The sequence below is a fragment of the Herpailurus yagouaroundi genome, unplaced genomic scaffold, assembly GCF_014898765.1.
Source record: "Herpailurus yagouaroundi ecotype Mexico unplaced genomic scaffold, PumYag 196, whole genome shotgun sequence".
Classification (NCBI taxonomy): domain Eukaryota; kingdom Metazoa; phylum Chordata; class Mammalia; order Carnivora; family Felidae; genus Herpailurus; species Herpailurus yagouaroundi.
Genome location: NW_024412427.1, coordinates 8,791,412 through 8,809,875, shown reverse-complemented (window position 1 = coordinate 8,809,875; position 18,464 = coordinate 8,791,412). Strand labels below are relative to the sequence as shown.

Sequence of the window (18,464 nt, the reverse complement as noted above, 5' to 3'; positions counted from 1 at the left end):
GGCTGGGCCTTAGTTTCCCGTCTGTGAAATGGGAGAACTTTCAGAGGAGAGAGGAAGCAGGTGGTGGTATTTAAAACTGGATTCAGGCCCACCCTTCCCTAGGCCATGATTCCAGGAGGGCAAGCGAAGAGCCAAGGGTGGGGTGCCCACCCCTAATAGGGCAGTTCTGGAGCCTGGGCCAGGAGGCGGTGGGGGTAAAGTGGTTGGCACAGTGGTTGGGGGAGCCTCTGTGGCCTGAGGCAGCATTTCCTTATTGTCTCCTTTTTCTGCTAAGCTCCTTGCCCCATGCGTCCAGATATAATTTGCCTCTTTATTTACTTGGAAGTGTGATTGCCACTAAACACCAGCTTCAGCCCCCTCATAAGCAGGAAGATCCAGAACTCAGTGACTTCTGATGAGCTGCCTTAGTTACTGTTTTGTTTGGTTTTTCAATGCACATTAAAATGAACACACATCTATTAAAATAAATGTTGCTCTTCCCCACACGGTGCCTCCAGCCCCAGTCCCTACTTTGGGAAACACAGGTCAAGGCCAGGGTCCAAGGCCTGGTTCTTGTCAGGTGACTTCTTTCTCTGTGACTCAGTTTCTTCATCTGTAAAATGGGGATAATCATCAGCCCGCCCAGCCTAGGTGTTGTTAGGAATAGAGCCTAAAGTCGACCTGGCCATTAGCATGGTGCCTGGCCAGGAGTGAGGGCTCCATCAGTGCTAACATGATGATTATCATTACCCGTAATTGCGAAAAGAGGTGGATTTGGGGTAAATAGGGTGGGTCGACTGGGGGCAGTTGGGGAGGGCATTTTGGGGTCTCACAGGGCGGGGCGCTCTCACCCGGCGGGGTGGGGGCAGGGTTTCTGTGCCTCCGCCCCCTGCCCTGCCCCTCCCGGACCCCTGGCTCCAGTGGGTGGGGGACCCGCGTGTGGGTCTCTCCTAGGTCACCGGCGGGGAATCGGTCCCCGCACGCTTCCTCGTTCCTCCTCCTCCCGGCGGCCTGCCGGGCCCCTCCTCCCTGCTCGCGCGCTCCCTCCCTCCTCTTCCCCTCCCCGGGCCGCCGCCTCCTCCTCTCCTCCTCCCTTTCTCTCTCGATCTGTCTCTCCCGGCCCGGAATCCATTCCGGCCTGGGAGCCGGAGCGGCCAAGGCCGCCGTCTGCCCGACCCCCTGGACGTCCGGCGGTCCGCCCTCCCGTGCGTCTGTCTGCCGGTGCGCCCGCCTGCCGACCGGCCCAGGTGAGCGCCCCCCGCCCGTCCGCTGGCCCCCAGTCCCGGCCGGCATGGGGGAACCCCCGCGCGGGACCACCGTGGCGTTGGGTCGCGGAGCCGCGGGGGCTCCTGTCCACCCCTCCAGCCTCCGCCCCCGGGTCCGAGCCGCGATCCCGGAACGCTGGGCGGGCGCGCGGGGACCTGCCCGGCGCGGCCTTTTGTTGTGATGCCGCGGGGGAGGGGGCTGGGCGGGGGGCTCAGGGGTCCTGTCCGCGCGGGGACCACCGCCGACTCACCCTTCCCCTACGAGCCCCCTGAGAGCGGGAGCCGGCCGGAGCCCCCCGGCCGGGTCTAGGCCAAATCTGAAATCTGAGCCTGTCGGCGCCGCCTCTGGCCGCGGCTGCGGGGCCTGGCGCCCCCGGCCGGGGATGGGAGGTGGAGAGGGGGCGGGCAGGGTGGGCCTGGGGGCGCCAAGCCAGGGGCTCCGGCCCGGGCACCAGGACTTCCCTATACTCCTGGGGCTTTGGGTTGGGCCTGGTGCCGCCGGCCTGGAAGGGACTGGGCCACGCTGTTGGTCCTCGCTACCCCCAGCCCCCCAGCCTCGCCCCTGGCAGACCCAGCCGCCTGCCTGCTCAGAAGTTGGCAAAAGTTTTGGGTTTTCTCCACCAGGCCCGGTCCATCTGCCTGCCTGGGCTTCGGTTAGGGGTGGGTTTGAGTCCCCAAAGGGGCCACCACTTGCCCTGCTCTGTGTGGTCAAACAATGGCTTACCTTCTCTGATCTGGGGGTCCTGATCAGTGGCAGGTGGGTCTGGCTGGGACTACTGGGCTGCTGGAGGGTTGGGGGTGAACAGAAGAAGCTCACCTGTGGGGTATCAGTTCCGCCTCTGGGGCCTTTAGGCTGATGGCACAGTGGGCAGAGCAAGTGCGTGACCTCAGATGAGGCTTCCTGAGCTTCAGGACCTCTACAACTGGGGCAGTGGTCCCTCGGTCACCTGGGGTGAGTCCAGGCCCAGCCACAGTGCCGCTGAGATCGGGCTTGGTTTCGAGAATAGGCCAGGCTGGTCCTGTCACTGACCCTTTTGTCAGCCTCAGCCTCCTGGCTAGGCAGACGAGACACCAAGGCTTCTTGGCTCACTGGGTGACCCGGGCCAAGGGACTGCCCCTCTGGGTCCCCGCATGGAAGGGGGGCAGCGTGTACGTACTTCACCATGCAGGAGCCTGGTGTGTAGTTGGTGCTCCCTAAATGAGCGCTTCGCTGGATGAATCGCCTAAAATGGGTGGGGGCCGAGGGCGCTGGCCCTAGTGGGGCTCGTCTCCAGAAGAGGATGGATTGGTGTCCGAAAAGCCACTTCATAACCCCTGGAGAAAGAAACACGTCCCGTACAGTCCTGCCATCCGGCAGCTGTGTGACCCTAAGCAACTCACTGCCTCCTCAGGCCTCAGTTTTGTTGAGTATAAAATCGGCCCAATGGAGAAACTGAGGCTTGGAGAGGGGAAGTGAGTTGGCCAAGCCCACACATCTTGAAGCTGGGTCTACACTTCAGAGACCCCAGCCTGGCCGCCCTTGCACCCCTCCGTTGTTGGGGGCGCAGGGGTTTGCCAGTACGGGACCAGGCACACAACAGTGTCGGAAAAGACTGTACTGATGAGTGACTGTGTGGAAGCCACGAGGTCCTTTTGGTGATGTGGTCTTTCCACCCAGGGAAGTGACTTGCAGTGTGTCACCTCTCTCAGCTGACTGCCTGCCTAGGCCCTCCTGTGTGGCCCCTGGGCTTTTCCTCCTGAAGGTGTCCCTGCCAGGACTGTCCTCTCCTCCATGAGCTGCTTATCTGTTCTTGCTCTTGAAGGTTTAGCTTCAGGCCCGCCTCTCCCAGGAAGGCTCCCTGGCTCTGTCCTCCACTGCCCACCTCTTCCTGGAGCATGAACTCTCCCTAGCTCACGCGCAGTGCCTTCTTTTGCTTCTTCCCTGGTTGTGACCTGGGAGGGGTGGGGGGATGTCTGTCTCTGCCAAGCCCCAGGAGCCAGGGAGGGGATGGCTCAGTGACCTGCTGACAATGCCCCCCCACCCCAGCCCCCTGGTCCTCAAATGACCTCATTTTCTCAAACCTGCCTCGATGCAAACATCCATGACCCTGTATGAGCATCTGCTAATAACCAGGAGTTTCAAACTCAGGCTGAGCGGTGTGGTGATGGGATTAGTAGTGAGAGTTGTAGGAGGCACGAGGAGGCGTCCAGGAGGTGGTGCTGAGGGAGAGCAACAGTTTGCTCCAAGTTAAGGAGAGATAGCGCCCTTTTTCCCCTTCTGTTCAGACACTTCCCAGGGCCCCTGGGGTTGTGGAGAGTAGTCATCCGGGGTAAGTCCTTGCTGCAGAATTGCAAACGGGTCCCTGGTCTCCCAGATATTTGAGTCTAGAGAGTGAGCCAAGTATCAAACAAGTTGCCAAATAATTAATATATAATCACAAATGTGATAAGGGCCCAGAGAGAGAGAGAGAGGCGTGGGGTGCAGAGGAATCTTGAAGGAAACATGTAGGAGTTGGCCAGGCATGGAGCTAGGAGAAGGGCTTGCCAGGCAGAGGGAACTGCATGTGCAAAGGCCCTGAGGTGGGGGAGTGTGTGTTGTTATGGAGAAACAGTGGGAAAACCTGTGAGTCTGGAGCACAGAGAGTTAAGGAGAGTGGGTGAGAGGTGAAATGGGGGTGGGTGTTATCAGCAGGGCTGGACCATATGGGGCTGTGTAGGCTTTGGGGAGGAGTTTGACCTTCATCCTCACACAAGGGGCTAATTCGTGTCCCCTGTGTGAACAGACCCATGTTGGAGGCCAGGGGTACAGAGCTGGCCAAGGCATCTGGTAGAAATAGATCTGTGGGGCTGGACTCCAAGTATTCTGTGAGGGCCTAGATCAGGAGTCAGGAGGAGGAGGCATTTGAGGCTGGGCTTTGAGAGTGGAGTAGGAGTTCACTGGTAGGAAGACAAGAGAGGGTGGCTGGAGGCTGGGAGTGGGGCAGGGAGCAGGCAGGGGTCAGCTGGAGACCAAAGGTATGATAAGGGCTCAGGAGTCAGGTCTGCGTTCATGTTCTGTCTCCACTCGTTGTGCATCTTTGGGTCATTTACTGTATCTTTCCGAGAGTTATGCTTTCTTTGTCTCGAAAATGGGGACAATAAATATCTCCCTATCAGGTGACAATTAAAGGAGGGCTATATGGCCCCAGTGCCTGGTGCCAGTAGGTACGTAGGAAAGGGGACCTGCCTTGGGTGACGTTACACTGGGTGGGTCGGTGGGCCCAGTGGGTCGGGCCATACCCGCTGTGTCATGAAGGCCTTAGTGGATGAGCTCACAGAGTCTGAAGGGGCTGGTCTGGGCAGGCATGGCCTAGGAAGGGGTATTCACAGACAAGGCCACCCATGTGCTGGGTGATTTGAGTCCTGCTCTGCCCTTGCTGTGTGAGGAGGCTGAACTGGGGAGAGCATTTATTGGGTCTAGCTCGGCCCCACTTTGAGAAAGCCTGCCTTACCTGAGATTGGTCCATTTTCCAGATGTAAATACCAAGGCCCAGAGGGGAGAAGCCACTTCCTGCCCAGGTCGTGTGGCCCCCACACCTCTATCTCCCTTGGGTCTCTACAGCCCTTTACTTCCCCTCCACTACCGCCTTATCTCCACGGTAAACCACTCTGGTTTCCACTCAAGCCACTTGGTGGGGGGGAGGGGTACTTCCTTTGGGACACCTCAGTTTCCTCATCGGTGAAGTGGCATAGTATGAGTCATGGCTCCTAGGATGTCCCACAAGGACCAAAATAAAGCATTCAGCACACATTAACTAGATAAATAGAGACGGGGGAGAACCAGACGCTACTCAAGTCCTTCCTCGTCTGGCAGCTAACAACCCCTCCCTGCGAATCAGTTTCTGAAGCTGTGAAATGGGCATGGGGCTTACACTTAGTAAGGCCAAAGGGAGATTGGGATGAGATTGTACCTGCCTTTACCTGGCCATTGGCTCTGCATCACAGTTCTGGAAAGGTAGGCCCAGTACATGCTTCCTTGTGTTCAAGGCCCCGTTCCCACTGTGTGTCCAAAGGCAAGGCGCTTAGCCTCTCTGAGCATCAGCCTCGCACACCTCCCTTGTGAAAATGAAATCCACTAATTTCTCCCAGTGACTTGAATCTGCTGGATGTTCAGTGACTGTGACGTCTTTCTCCCTTGCCCTCCCTTGTGGGGGCTCAGATGTTACCCACCCTTAGGATGGCCCAGGCCTGCACTGCTGTGCTGAGAAGCATTCTGAGGCCAAGTCTTGGCTTCATGGGAATGAGTGCTGGGGGAGATTAGTAATGTCTGCCATTGGCAGAGGAGTAGAGCATGTTGTACGTGTGCCATGAGTTTGTCATTCCTGATCTGTTCTGACCTTCTCTTTTCACAGATGGGGGAATTGAGGCCAGAAAGACCCAGGACATATTATCCAAGCTGGGAGAAAAATGCACATCTCTTGCCTTTTGATCCAGGGCTCTCCCGACTCAGCCAGCCTGCCCCTTCCCACAGGACAGCCTGGGTGGGGAGGAGTCCAGGGACAGATGACTGGGGAGGATCCCAGAGCTGGAAGCAAAACCCCCCATTTCTCCCCCTCCTTGCTATAGGACTTTGAACAAGTGACTCCTCTCTAACCTGGGCCTCAGTTCCTCTCCTCCCCGTAGACTAACCAGAGGAGTTCCAGAATAAAATGAGGAGCTAAAGGAGAGGAGAAGCAGATGATCTTGGCCAAGTTCCCTCCTGCCCCGGTCCTCAGTTTCCTCCTCTGTGCAGTGAGAACTTTTCCCTCGCTGAGGCTCTGTGATGGGGATCCTGGCCAGGGAGTTCTCCAGGGCAGGCATGACTGAGTCTTCTTAGCATGCATGTAGGCTGTTTGAGACTGCGGGAAGGAGTCCTGCGAGTCCTCAGACCCACTGGGCTGCGAGGCCAACAGAGATGGACTCCTGGTGCTAGGAGTGGAAGTCAAGTTCGGATGGTGTCAGAAAACTAGGCCTCGGCAGACCTGATTGCCTTCTCCTGGCCTGCCCGGATTTGCTGCCCCGTCTTTCAGTGTATCTGATGTGGATGTCCTCATGTTGTGCCCTCTCCAGCCAGGTCATAGCAAGGTGGCCCATTCTATCCTTTGCCCCAGCCTGGCGTGGACAGAACTTTTGTTCCTGTTACACAGAAAAGCAAACTGAGGCTCAGAGGGGCCAAGGGCTGAGGCCACGGTCGCCCAGCACGGTAAAGCGTGAGCCCAGGCTTCTGGCGGCTGGGTGACTTGTAGCATCTGATTCCCACGGAGTGTGCACCCAGCTCTCCTGAAATCTCTCCCAAGGTTTAGGGTTGGTATGTTGCTGGGGGCAGGCGATCCTGACTTTCGGGGCTTCTGGTTTGGCTGATGGATCTCTACTCAGATCTGGAGTATCGGATCTTGCAGGGGGCCCCCAGCTGCCCGGACTGGCATCTCATGGGTGCTCAATGGATGCTCATGGCATAGAGGGAGTAGAAGTAGCAAGGCTCTCGGAGCCACTGGGTTCTGGGTTCGAATCTTGATTCTGCCGTTTGCTGTGTGGGATTGTGGGACAGCAATCGCTTGGAGCCCTAGTTTCCCTGTCTTTGAAACGGGACGACAGGGCCGGTGCCAGCTCTGATAAGGGGGTGTGAGGATCAGATGAGCTAATGTGTGTCTGCTCTGGCACAGAGCCTGCATACAGTAAGTGCTTAATATTTCGGTGATTAGGAAGGTAATCCCCTGACGAGGTGGGAATTCGGGACGGGAATTGCGGGCCAATTGATCAGGGAATCCCTGGGGCTGAGTCTGGGCACCTGTATCTGTGGCAGCCTTGTCCCACGGGACGTGGCTGAGGGGATGGTTAACCAGAAACAGATAAGTTTTGTGACTGGGTAGACTGGAAACCACCAGCGCCATCTGGCCTCCCTGAGCCCGGCTCCTGCCTCAGCTGACCTGTGACTTGCCCATCTGTGACCTGTCAAGGCCTCCCAGTGTCCTAATCCCTGGCATTGAAGGCCTCCTCACTGAATGGGTCTCTCTCTGTGAAGGTGACCATTGATGGAGCCGTGGGTGCTTTGCCCCTTTGTCTGCTTGGCCTGAGAGGCAGGAGCTGTTATTGCCCAGTGCTTTCTGTGGGGAAGGAGCTGTGGCTCAGAGAGAGGCCAGGTGGGCCCGGGCTCCACAGCAAGGGCTCCTGGAGGTGAGCTCTTCCCAGCCCCACCCCGGTCACTCCTACATTTTCCTTTCACTCGGGTGACCCCTTAGTCTTTCTGAACCGTTGGCTGTCTTCCTGTGTGCCCGAGCTGTCCAGCCTCCGTGCCTTGCCTCTGTGGGCCCGCTGCTCAGTGGTCTGCCGTCTCGAAACTTGCCGAGGCGGCTAAGATGCCTCTGCCTCCAGAAAGTTCTTAGTGACCACCCTCTGTCCCCCCACCCGACTCCGTTCTTCCCTCCTCTGCACCCCGCTGCCACTCTCTGCCCTCCCTCATGGCTCTGACACATTCTGCCTTAGATAGCAAGTCATAGGATTCTTTTTGCCTCTCAGGCAGTAAGGCGATAATCATCACCCCAAGGGTGCCGCACTTTACAGTTTACAAAGCACTTTCCACAGTCACCTTTGAGTATCCCCCAGCACGGCTAGGCAGATGGGGAAACTGAGGCCTCAAGCTCAGGCTCACCCCAGCTGCTCTCTCTGCTTGAGCTGACGGGACTGAACCCCGCCCCCACTGCCAAGAACCCCCAATCTCCTGAGGCCAGAACCCCTCTCTCAGAGCCCCAAGAAAGGATTTGGAGGTTCAGAGAGGCGAAGTGACTTGTCTAAGGTCACGTGGCCTGGAAGGCTGGCAGAGCTGAGAAGGGGTGGATTGTGCCCACGTTCCCACAGCCTCTGAGTGGAGAATCAGATGTAACCGTGATCCTGAGGGAAAAGTGACCAGCCCCTGGGGTTCCTTCAAAAGTCATCGGCTCCCTCAGCACATGCTTGAGCCCGTGTTCGGTTGCGAGTGCTTGTCCTCGTCCTCATACCTAGTCCTCACAGTGTCTTGCAAGGCATCAGTTCTGGCCCTGTTTCACCAGAGAGGAAACCGAGTCTCAGACAAGCAGAGGCTTGCCCAAGGTCACGCAGTACATGGATTTGGACTCAGGGCCCCATGAACACCATGGGTCTACCCTGCCTCATCCAGGCTGGGCCCTTCTTTGCCTCCTGTCTGACCCCTGACCCTCCCTCAGCCCCTGCTAGGCATTCCTCTCAGGACAGAGAGGCCAGGAGACTTCTCTGGGGAGCCGCCTGCCTCCAACCCCAGGGCTTCTGCACCTCCAACTGCTGTCACCCACAAGCTCTGTGACTTTGGTGAGTCAGTTCACCTCTCTGTGCTTCAGCTTCCCTACCTGAAAAAATGGGCCTAATGACAGTATCCGCGTTACGGGCTTGGTCTAGGGATCAAGTGAGGTGCCTGATGTCCTCGGCAAAGCCGGCACATAGCACACCCTCAGTAAATGTTAGCCGCTATTTTGTTATAATTCGGATCAACTTGAAGAGGAAAGGATTGACAATCCCATTCTCCAGATAGGAAGACCGAGACTCGGAGGAGGGAAGTAACATCCACCAGGCCACAGGGGGATGTCACAGCTAGAAAGCTCCTGGGGCACATCCCACTTTCCAGACGGGGCAACTGTTTCCTTCTGGGATTCAGTTTTCTCATCTGTGCGGTGGGTTTGTGCATGTTGTGGGGAGATAGTTCTATTGCATCAAAGTATCCATCAGTAGCCACCCTAGGGAGAGGGGAGAGGGGCTCCTCTTCTATCTGGGCTGGCGGGGCTGTGCCCTGTGCATTTTGTCCCTGAGTTTTGCCAAGTTCTCAAGCTTCGGCCCGTCTAGAAGGCTGAACCGGGCCCAGCCAGACCTTCTGGGTGCCCCGTGGCTGCTGACACCCAGGTCCCTCCACATCACCTGTTCCATCTGCCTCCTGTGCTGCGTGCCCTGGGCAACTGGCTTCTCTTACTGAGCCCCAATTTCCTTATCTATGAGATGGGGGCGGGGGTCTTTTCTTCGCTGGGCAGTTGGGAGGACTGGATAAACTCATTTCCCCCCAAATGCCCGCCTGCGCCAGGCTTATAGGAAGTACCCAGCTAGTGGTTATGGTTACAAGGATGGGCAGGTTTCTGACTGGCAGGAAGGAGGCACAGCATTCCAGGCAGAGGACCCATGTGAGCAAAGTCTCAGAGGTAGGACAGTTTAGGGAGCACCCGGTAGTTAGGTGGGGGTAAGTGGGAGAGGAACACCAACTTCCAGGCTTTGGACTGACCTGAGGCAAGTAGGCCGGGTGTCAGCAGTGACTGCGGTGATGTTGACCTTCCTGCCCTCCAAACTGTAGCGTGGCCTTTGGAGGCTTGGGAGCAGCCACCTGTGATCCCCACCCCCATCCCTGCCAGGTGTTCCCGAAGGCCCTGGAACCAGATGAGCCACCGTTCTATTTGGGGACAATTCTGCTGTTCCCGTTTCTCTCCTGTGCCCTAGTTTTAGAAACGACGTGGGTTTGGTTACCAGTTGGCCATTTGCAGAAAGCACCCCCGCCCCCCTCCCCCGCTCCGCCCATACCTTAGATCTGTGGGCAGCGTGGGCAAAACAGGACTCATTATTGCCTTTGGGGGTTGTTCCTGGCCTCTGTCCCTGGATTCTCTGGGCAGGGAGTTAGCAGCTGGACTCTTGATTACCTGCGGCTGGTGTCAGGGCTTGTGCTGGGTGCTGGAAACCCCAAGGGATGTGCTCTGGGAGCAGCCAACGCTCTGGTGGAGCTGGACACAGACATTGATCATTGTCCTACCACAGGGTAGGCACATATGGACTGTGGCAGCCCGTGACAAGGCCAGAAGGGCTTCCTAGAGGAGGTGATACCTGGTCTGAGTCTTAAAGGGTGAGCAGGAGCTCAGGAGGGAAAAAAGAATGGTGAGGGAGGGCATGGGCGAAGCTCTGGTGGTGGGAACTCGCCTGGCGTGTGCAGGCATAGGTCATGTACAAGGCAGTTGGAAGGTTGACCAGGCAAGCCCTCAAACCCTTGCCAGGCTTTGCTGAGGTCTCCAGCTGAAGGTGTGAAGGGAAGACAAAGAGAAGGGTCAGACTTGGGCTCCAGTGCTCCGTTACTGTTGCCGAGTGAAGGTAGCTCATGGGGGCTGGGGTTTCAGACAGGGATCAAGAACCCCTATCTGGGGCAGAAGGTGGGAGCCAGTTGGGGCCTTGGAGGGAGCAGGCCAGGAAGGACTTCCTGGAGGAAGTAGTACTGATAGCTTGAACAGGGCCTGAAGGTGTGATGTGAGCAGCTCCTCTTGTCGGAGCCCTGAGCAGTGGTATTGACTTGAGAGGCGGCTGGTGGCCGTCAGTGGAGAGCCCGAGGGCCTGCTCGGGGGTCTACATGCTGTCCTCAGGCATGAGGAGAGACTCCTGGGCAGGACTGACTTGTCCTGTGGGCGTTCTGTTGGCATCGTGGCTTTGGTGAAGTGGCCCTGGAGAGAAGGTGGGTGCTAGCCAGACAAACGGGATTGATGGGGGAGCAGTGAGGAGGGGGTGGGGGCCTCTGTCCCCTCTCTGCCTCCTCATACATCCTTTCCCTGCAGAAGCCTGCCTGGCAGGAAGTGGTGGAGACGTGTTGGGGACTGGCTGGCCAATTCCCAAGGTGCCTGGGGCATGGACTGGGTGTGGGGCAAGGGCTCTGGGTTCAGGGCCCGACCTCCTTCCCTTGTTGGGTAAACCTTGCCAGGGTAAGGGTCTCCCCACTTGGGTGCAGGGCTAGGCATGGGTGCCCATTTGTACCTCCAGAAAGGCCCCCCCACCCTCTTGAACCCAGAGGGTCTGTGCTCCAGGCAAGGTGAGTTGAGAACCATGACTAAAGATTCTGGTGCCAGATGGGTGTGGGTTTGAAACCCAGCTTTGTTCTCTGCTGCCTGGGAGATCTTGGCCAAGTATCTTTGCCCTTCGGAGCCTCAGTTTCCTCATCTGCAAACACGGAGGTCACCCTAGAGCCTCCCTCTTAGGGCTTAATGAGGTTTCAGGGACCCCAGCCCCTGGGGTCTGGCTTTGGAGCCATTGGCCCAGCTGACCAGGGGTGGTGGGACCTGCTGGGCGGCTGAGGGGTGGCTTCTGGTCTGCCCCAGGCTCAGCACAGGCACTGAGGACAAAGCCCCTTTGTGGTAGGACAGATGGAGCCCGGGAGCCCCCCTCTTCGGACCGGAGGGCCACCGCCTGCCCCTCCTCCTCACTCAGTTCCCCGGAGGGAAGGAGCTTCCTCAGACAGAGAAGATGGGAAATGAAAGTCGGGTTGTGCAGGAGGAGAGGCTGGGCTGGCTGCAGCTGCTCAGGCCAGAGCCTGGCTGGTGAGCTTGGGCGGGTCTGTGCCTGCTCTGGGCCATCTTCTCAGGGCCCTGGGCATCCCTGGCAAGTCCCAAGCCCACTGTGTGGGCCCAGTTCACTTATCCGTTCATTGTCATCTGTCCGCCCATCCATCCATCCATCCGTCCATCCTTCCATCCACCCATCCATCCATTCAGTAATTACCAGGCATCTACTCCATGCTAGGCCCTAGGCTTTTGGCCAGTGGCCGGACGGTGCCCAAGCATCCCAGCTGTTAACTCTTGAATGTTACACCCACTGCAGCATATTCAGCCGTGAGTGAGACAGAAGTGGCCCCTGTCCTCGTTAGATGTGTACCCTCACTATGTCATCAGAGCTGCGGTCCACGCTAGGAAGGAGAAGTTGAAGGTCCTCACTCCATCCAGCTGGGGGAGGTCAGAGAGGCCTTCTGCGAGGAGGTACAGCTTTGGAAACAAGACTCAAAGACAGAGCAGAGTTGTCTGGGTGTGTTGCCATTTGAACAGGTGGTTAGGAAAAGCCCCCTGAGCAGGTGATGTGTGAGTAAAGCGCCCGAAGGAAGTGAAGGGGCGAGGGGTGTAGCTGTCCAGGGGTGGTGTGCTCTGGGTAGAGGGGGCGGCAGGTGCAAAGCCCAGGGCAGGCGCCTACTGGGTTCTTGGGGTGAGGGGGAGCAGCACACCGAGTGAGAAGGGCAGAATAAATGAAAAGGGGTAGGACTGCTAGAGTCCTCTCTAGGGTTTTGGAAGCCCCTGTGAGGACTTTGTCCTTTGTCGGTTAGGGGCTGTGAAGGCTGTTAAGTAGGAGTGACGGTTCAGACTGACATTTCAGAAAGGCTCTCTGCCCCCAGGTGGCCAGCTTGGAGGAGGAAGCTGGGCCTGAACTAGGGGGTGGCCGTGTGTTTGGATTCAGGATGTGTTTGGAGGTGGGACTGACAGGGCTTGGAACTGAGTTACATGGGGGCGGGAGGAATCATCTTTCCTCTCTTGGGCTGCTGGTGATGAGGGGCTGAGTCCCCACCACAGAGCACTGTGGCTTCTGGTTTATGTTTGTTCCCTCTGCCCAGCCCATCTGGAGGCACGGCGTCCCAGTGGCTTCTTCACCTTGTCCTAAGGACTGGACTAAGCCCTCCAGTTGCCGTGGCTCTAAACAACTGTACGCCTTAGGTGAAACTGGCAGGACCCTACCCGTTTTACAGATGAGAAAACCGAGGCCAAGAGTGGGACCTCCATAGCCTGGGTTACACAGCAGGGCAGGGTTGGGGTTTGGTCTCTCGGGACTCAGGGGATCTGTGGGTTTGGGGTCTATGGACCTTGCCTCCCCCCACCACTTCCAGCTAAAGATTTCTGGGTGTACCTGAGATTTTTTTTTTCTGCCCTGAACTGTCTTGGGGATATGGAGGCTGCTCAGTGTGACCTCAGGGTCAGGGGTGGGGTCAGGAACCTAGACTCTCACTGGCCATGTGAGCCGGACCTCAGTTTCCTCTGTTGGGGGCTGGCCCTCACAGCAGCTTTGGGAGGACCAGATAAAACAATGCATGTCAAGTGCCAAGCCTGATGCCTGGCATACAATACACATTCAGTAATCAGTAGGTATTTTTATTATTGTTTCTGTGGGGAGTAAGGACATGTGTGTAAGTCTGGCCTCTGGCTACGTCCACCCACAGAGCGGGGCTTTGGGGGCAGGGCGGGAGTTGCCAAGTGATGTCTTCTAGATAACTCAGCACCAGGGGATTGAAAGTCCCCGGGATCCATGCCCAACACCACTTGCCACACCGGGAAACTGGCCATGAAACAACTTGGGACAGAGCAGGGTTTTACACCAGGTGGCCTGCCGCCTTGCCCTGCTCCCGCGCCTCCCGCTTCCGGGCCTTCTCCTTCCCTCTAGGGCTTCTAAGCTGTGGACAGGTGTAGACAAATCCTAGCGGGAAGGGATCCTGCACTCTACAGGGCAGGTCAGGGCCTGGGGTCTAGAAAGGGGTCCCCTTTCTGCCCAGGAAGAAACCCCAGAGCTACAGGGGCTGGAATAGTTCTGTCTCTCTGGGGCTGGGATTAGTGGGCTCTGTGGTCCGCTTAGGCTTTGCCCTCACCCGGCTGCAGGTCCTGTCCCCAGCAGCACACCTGCCTCTCTCTGCTGGTGCCGGTACAAGCCTGCGGCGCCTTGCCCCTCCCTGGCCACACTGGCAGAGCCGGTTTGAGGCCTGCCCGCCCCGAGCGTGTTTGCACCACGAACATGGGACCAGACATGTTGTGGCTGCTTTGGCCTGTGGATGGCCCCTGGCTCACTCTTCCCTCACTCCTTGCTCACTCAGCAAACATCCTCTGCTACCTGTTCTGTGCCTGGGCCCGTGCCGGGTGCGGCTTGGGGCCTGGAGTTGTCTCAGACTTGCACACGGCCCTGTGTAAGTCAGGGGGGTCAGAAGCTCTGCCACAGGGACACGCCAGGCAGGGGCAGGAGAGAGCAGTGGTCGGGGTATAGGCTGTGGGACTCGACAGACCCAGGGCCGAGGCCTGTACATCTTCATCATATGGGGCCCTGGGTAGGACCCATTCATCCTTCCCTTCCTCCCTCCCTTCCTTCAGCTCTTCCTCCCTTTTTCCCTCCCTCCCTCCCTCCTTGCACTGGAGTTTGTGAAGTCTCAAGGGAGGCAGGTGGTATAGCTTTGGGGAGGTGACAGCATGTGCAAAGTCTGAAGGCTAGGGGGTGATTACAAGTTAAAGGGAGGGTCGGGGGGTAGGGAGGAAAGAACGCAGCAGGCCTCGATCCTGTGAGCAGCAGGTAGGAGCTTTGAAGCCATCTTGCTGACTACTGTCCCCAGCCTCAGGCTCAGATGCTCCCTCCCTCGGAGGTCTGCCAGAGGCATCATGTCGGGCATAAGTAAATGGAGGACTGGACTTCCTGAGGTCACACATCGGGGACAGGCCACCTGTGTGTGGGCTTGGAGATTGGAGGAGGGGGGTGGAACTCAGGGCTGACCGTGTGGCAGGGCCAGGCCACCAGGTGCTCCTGCCCACCAGTGTCCCTGGAGGGAGTTCCTGCATGGGTGTGGGTGGGGAGGAGGGGGGCACTGTGTGTTCCCGGAGCAGAGAGGCAGGGCTGCTGGCAGGGAACAGCGAACACTGTGAGCCCCTGAAGGCAGTGGGCAGAGGCTGCTGGCTGGCGGTTGTCCCCGCAAGCCCATCAGCCATCACCCATCAGCCAGTGGGGGTGGGGCAGCTGGGAGCCCAGGGAGAGATGACCTCGGAGAGGCTTGTTATCTCAGTGGCATGGGGTGGCGGTGGGGTGGGGTGGGGATGGAAGGTTGGGATCGGGAATGGTATCTGCTAAGGAATCCTTGGCATGCCAGGGTCTCTGTTCGGGTGCAGATACTGAGCCCCGAGGTGGGGGTGTGACTTGCCTGAGGTCACACGGTGATTCTGATGGAGGCCTTCCGCTCTCAGCCAGGTGGTACCTGGCTGTGGGTCCCTGAGACCTGCCTGTATTGGGCCTGGTGCCTTGAGAATCTTCTCTTCAGTCCCAGTGCCCACACCCTCATCCAGGGGCCGGCCCCGCCTCGCCGTATGACCTGGGGCCGGGTGCCCCTCCAGAGCCTCAGCTCTTGGTCTGTGAATGGGGATGTCTCACAAAGCCTCCCTGACACCAGGGCTGTGACCCTCTGGCCTGTGAGCCTGCCCACCTGCTGGCAAAGGCCGCTTGGCCTCGACTCTGGGGTAGAGGCTACAGTAGGGTATAGGGTGGGTGAGACCTTCTAAGCCCGCCGCCCTCACCGGCTCCGGGAGGCTCCAATGGGCAGGAGGACCAGTAGCCCCCTTCCAGTGACCTCCCTCTCAGGCCTTGGTGGAGGGGGATGGTGGGAAGTGGGCGTGGGAAAGATGCAGCTACCCACTGTGTGCTTGTCTTTCCCCCCATTTTGCTGTTGGGGAGACTGAGGCTACATGGTTTACACTGATCTTACACTCCTTCGGTCCTTCCCAAGCAGTCCCTTCTGCCTGGATCATACTTCCCCTCCCTCTTTTCACACACTGCCCAGCCTTCAGACCTCAGCTGAGATGTCCCCTCCTCTGGGAAGTCCACCATGGTTTAGGCCCCCTCTTGCCCCTCTAGCCCTCTAGAGTTCGAGATGACTGTGCTTTGCCAGGGTTACTGTGGGATGAAGGCTCAGTAACCTTACTTTGCCCTTCTCTACACCGTCAGGGGCCTGAGAAAACCTTCATGGCCTCTCAGTGTTTCAGGACCTTCTGATCTAGATTGCTGGATAGATCCTCTCGGGGCCTCCTTCAGACCTCCTCGGGCCTGGGCCAAAGACCAGCAGTGGCCCGGTTAAGCTGGGACCCACACAGTTCAGACCTCCCACTCAATAACCCCCTGCACATCTGACCTTCCTGCCTCAAGGCCTTTGCACATGCTGTGCCAACCTCCTAGACTGCCCTTCCCTTGCCTGCCTCCTTATTGGTCCAGTGGAGAGAGAATGGGCTTTGGTATCACTCAGATCTGGGTTGGCACCTGGGTCTCCATTTCCTGGCTGGGCAACTTCCTGGAGACTTTATGTTCTCATGTGTGACATGAGTGTGGCCATGGCTCACTTCAGGGCTCTTGGGAGCATTTGAAGGGGTAGCGGGAACCCTAGGTGGGAGGATGTGAGGGGGAAGCGTGTGGCCATCAGCATGCCCCATTCCACCCTGCCAGCCTGCACTGGAGCAGCTGGTGGCATGGAGTTCTGGAGAGGGAGCCGAGGTGGCCCTAGACCCGACCAAGAAAACCCCCGCCATAGGTTCCTTCCTTGGGTCCTTCCCTTTAGGGAGAAGCTCAGAGAGGAAGGGACTTGCCAATCGGCTGCTAAGAGGTGAGATTTTAGTCACATCATTTAATCTGTCTGTGCTTCAGTTAAGAATGACACATAGTAGGTCCTAAGTAAATACTAGCTGTTGCTACTGTCATTGTTCATATTCCCCCACTCTGAAGCCAGGGTCCTTTCCATGTTCTGAAACCACTTGTAGAAAAACACCCCAGTGTGACAGGTAATTGCTTTGAGAGTGTGAAGGGAAAAAGGAATCAGGTGAAGATCCCAGCCTGGGGGTTGGAGGGAGCTTCTGTTCTAGTGGAGGGGGGGTGGTGCGTAGGGGAGACAGGAGAGGAATTCAGCTCCCATCTGTGAAATGGGAGCGTTGGACTGGCATCCTCGCCGTGCTGCCCCGGCCTCAGCTTCCTCCTCTGGGGACAGGCCAGTGCTTGTGGCACTTGCCCTATGGGGCTGTTGTGAGGAGGGAGGGGGCATCAGTTGGGGACCCAGCCTTGGAGCCTCAGAGGGGTCAGTTGTTCACTCTGTAAGTGGTCCTTGGGCTGTGTGGCCTTAGGTCAGCCACTCTCCCTGTCCTGGCTTCCATTTCCCCTTATGGAAAATGACTGGCCAGGGAGCCCTGCTTTAGTCCCCGTTATGTGGACTTACCTGCAAGAGTCCAGCTGGGACCAGTGGCCTTGGAGAGAGGGGCTGACAACAGCCCAGGGCCAGGAGAGCCAGGATCCCCAGCTGGCCCTCTTTTGTCTTGGATGGTGTCCTGGGCCCTGACTTGGCTTCTCTGAGCCTTCCTCTGTCCCCTCCTCTAAAAGAGGGGACGGACTGTCCCTGCATAGATGGGGCCTGGTGAGAACCAGAGAGGGAAACAGTCATGTTCCTAATAGGAAGGGCCCCGTTTATTAAGCATGGCCTGTGTGCTCAGGGCTCTGAGTGGTTAGCTCACTTGCCTGTGCGACTACCTGGGGGTGACCGTGGCATCTCCATGGTACTGAGGGAGTCTTCGGTCAATTTACCCAGAGTCCTCCCATGGGCTGCAGCAGGCCCCCCCTAACCATGATGCTGTAGCCCACTTGGGTCAGGCAGGTGCCTGCTGGGGCCTTTCTGGTCCCCTCCTTCCAGAGGCAGGACTGATGGCTGCCAGCGGGCTGTTTCCCCCCCCCCCCCCCCCGGCCTCCACCCTCCTCCCTGCCAACACGTTCCTGACACAGCCTCCACCACCCACCCATTCATCCTGCCCCTGATTGGGCCACTGTTATCAGGAGACACTCCTGGACTGGCTGAGAAGAGCTCTCCCCTTGCCCTTCTGAGGGGGGTTGTGACTGCTGATCTAGGCCCTGCTGGTGGCTCCCTTGGGGGGGGGTGGGCCCTGGGACAGGAGGCTGCAGAGCCTAGACAGTTCAAGTCTACTTGCTGATGCTGTCTCTTATGAGCGCTGTGACCTTAGGCAAGCAACTTGACCTCTCTGTGCCTCAGTTTTCTCCTCTGCAAAACGGAGCTGACCGTACAGGGCCGTAGTAGGTTCATCTGGACTCATGCATGTGGTGTCCTACTTAGCCTGGTGCCCGAGACGTACAGGAGTCTCTCTGCCCATTAACAAGCTGTTGTTAGCATTGGAGAATCAATTGTCCCTCCTTTTTTGTGGGGCCCCCAGTTTGGATGGCACTGTGTCTCCCTTCTGATGAGTGCACGTCAGGAGGGCCCCGCGGGCATTTTCTTCTTCGGGCCCGTGGGACGAGTGAGAGGGCAGAGCTGAGAGGCTCTTTTCAGAAGTTGAGAATGTGCTGTGTGATCTTGGGCAGTCCCTATCCCTCTCTGAGCCTTCTTTTCTTGGTCCGTTCTCTTGAGCAGTTGGATGCGGGTGAGGCTCTGCCTCAGCCCCTTCTTGTCCCCATCACTGTACTCTCTATAATTCCTCCTTTGGCTGGTCTAGCTACTTGGCTTTTGTCTTTCACTCTTCAGTGCCTGGCGCATAGCAGGTGCTCAGCTAAGCTTTGTTGAAGAAGCCAACCAATGCACGACGATTGAGTGAATACCCAGGGCTCTCCTATTTCCAGGTCTTTGTGTGAATGGCTCCCTTTGCCAGGAACACCGGCCCTAGT

The 18,464-nt window shown here is 57.8% G+C and overlaps 1 protein-coding gene across 3 annotated transcripts in view; it reads left to right on the top strand.

The window, feature by feature from the left end:
• The first annotated feature begins 919 nt into the window (after window positions 1-919).
• The window catches only part of SRC (SRC proto-oncogene, non-receptor tyrosine kinase), a 50,948-nt gene continuing 33,403 nt past the window's right edge, over window positions 920-18,464 (top strand). Inside the window, exon 1 of one of the 3 annotated variants that reach the window (XM_040447097.1) lies at window positions 920-1,226. The gene's annotated coding sequence lies outside the window, so the exon portion shown is untranslated. The remainder of the gene's footprint in view (window positions 1,227-18,464) is intronic. The other 2 variants (XM_040447098.1, XM_040447099.1) reach the window with 2 other exon arrangements.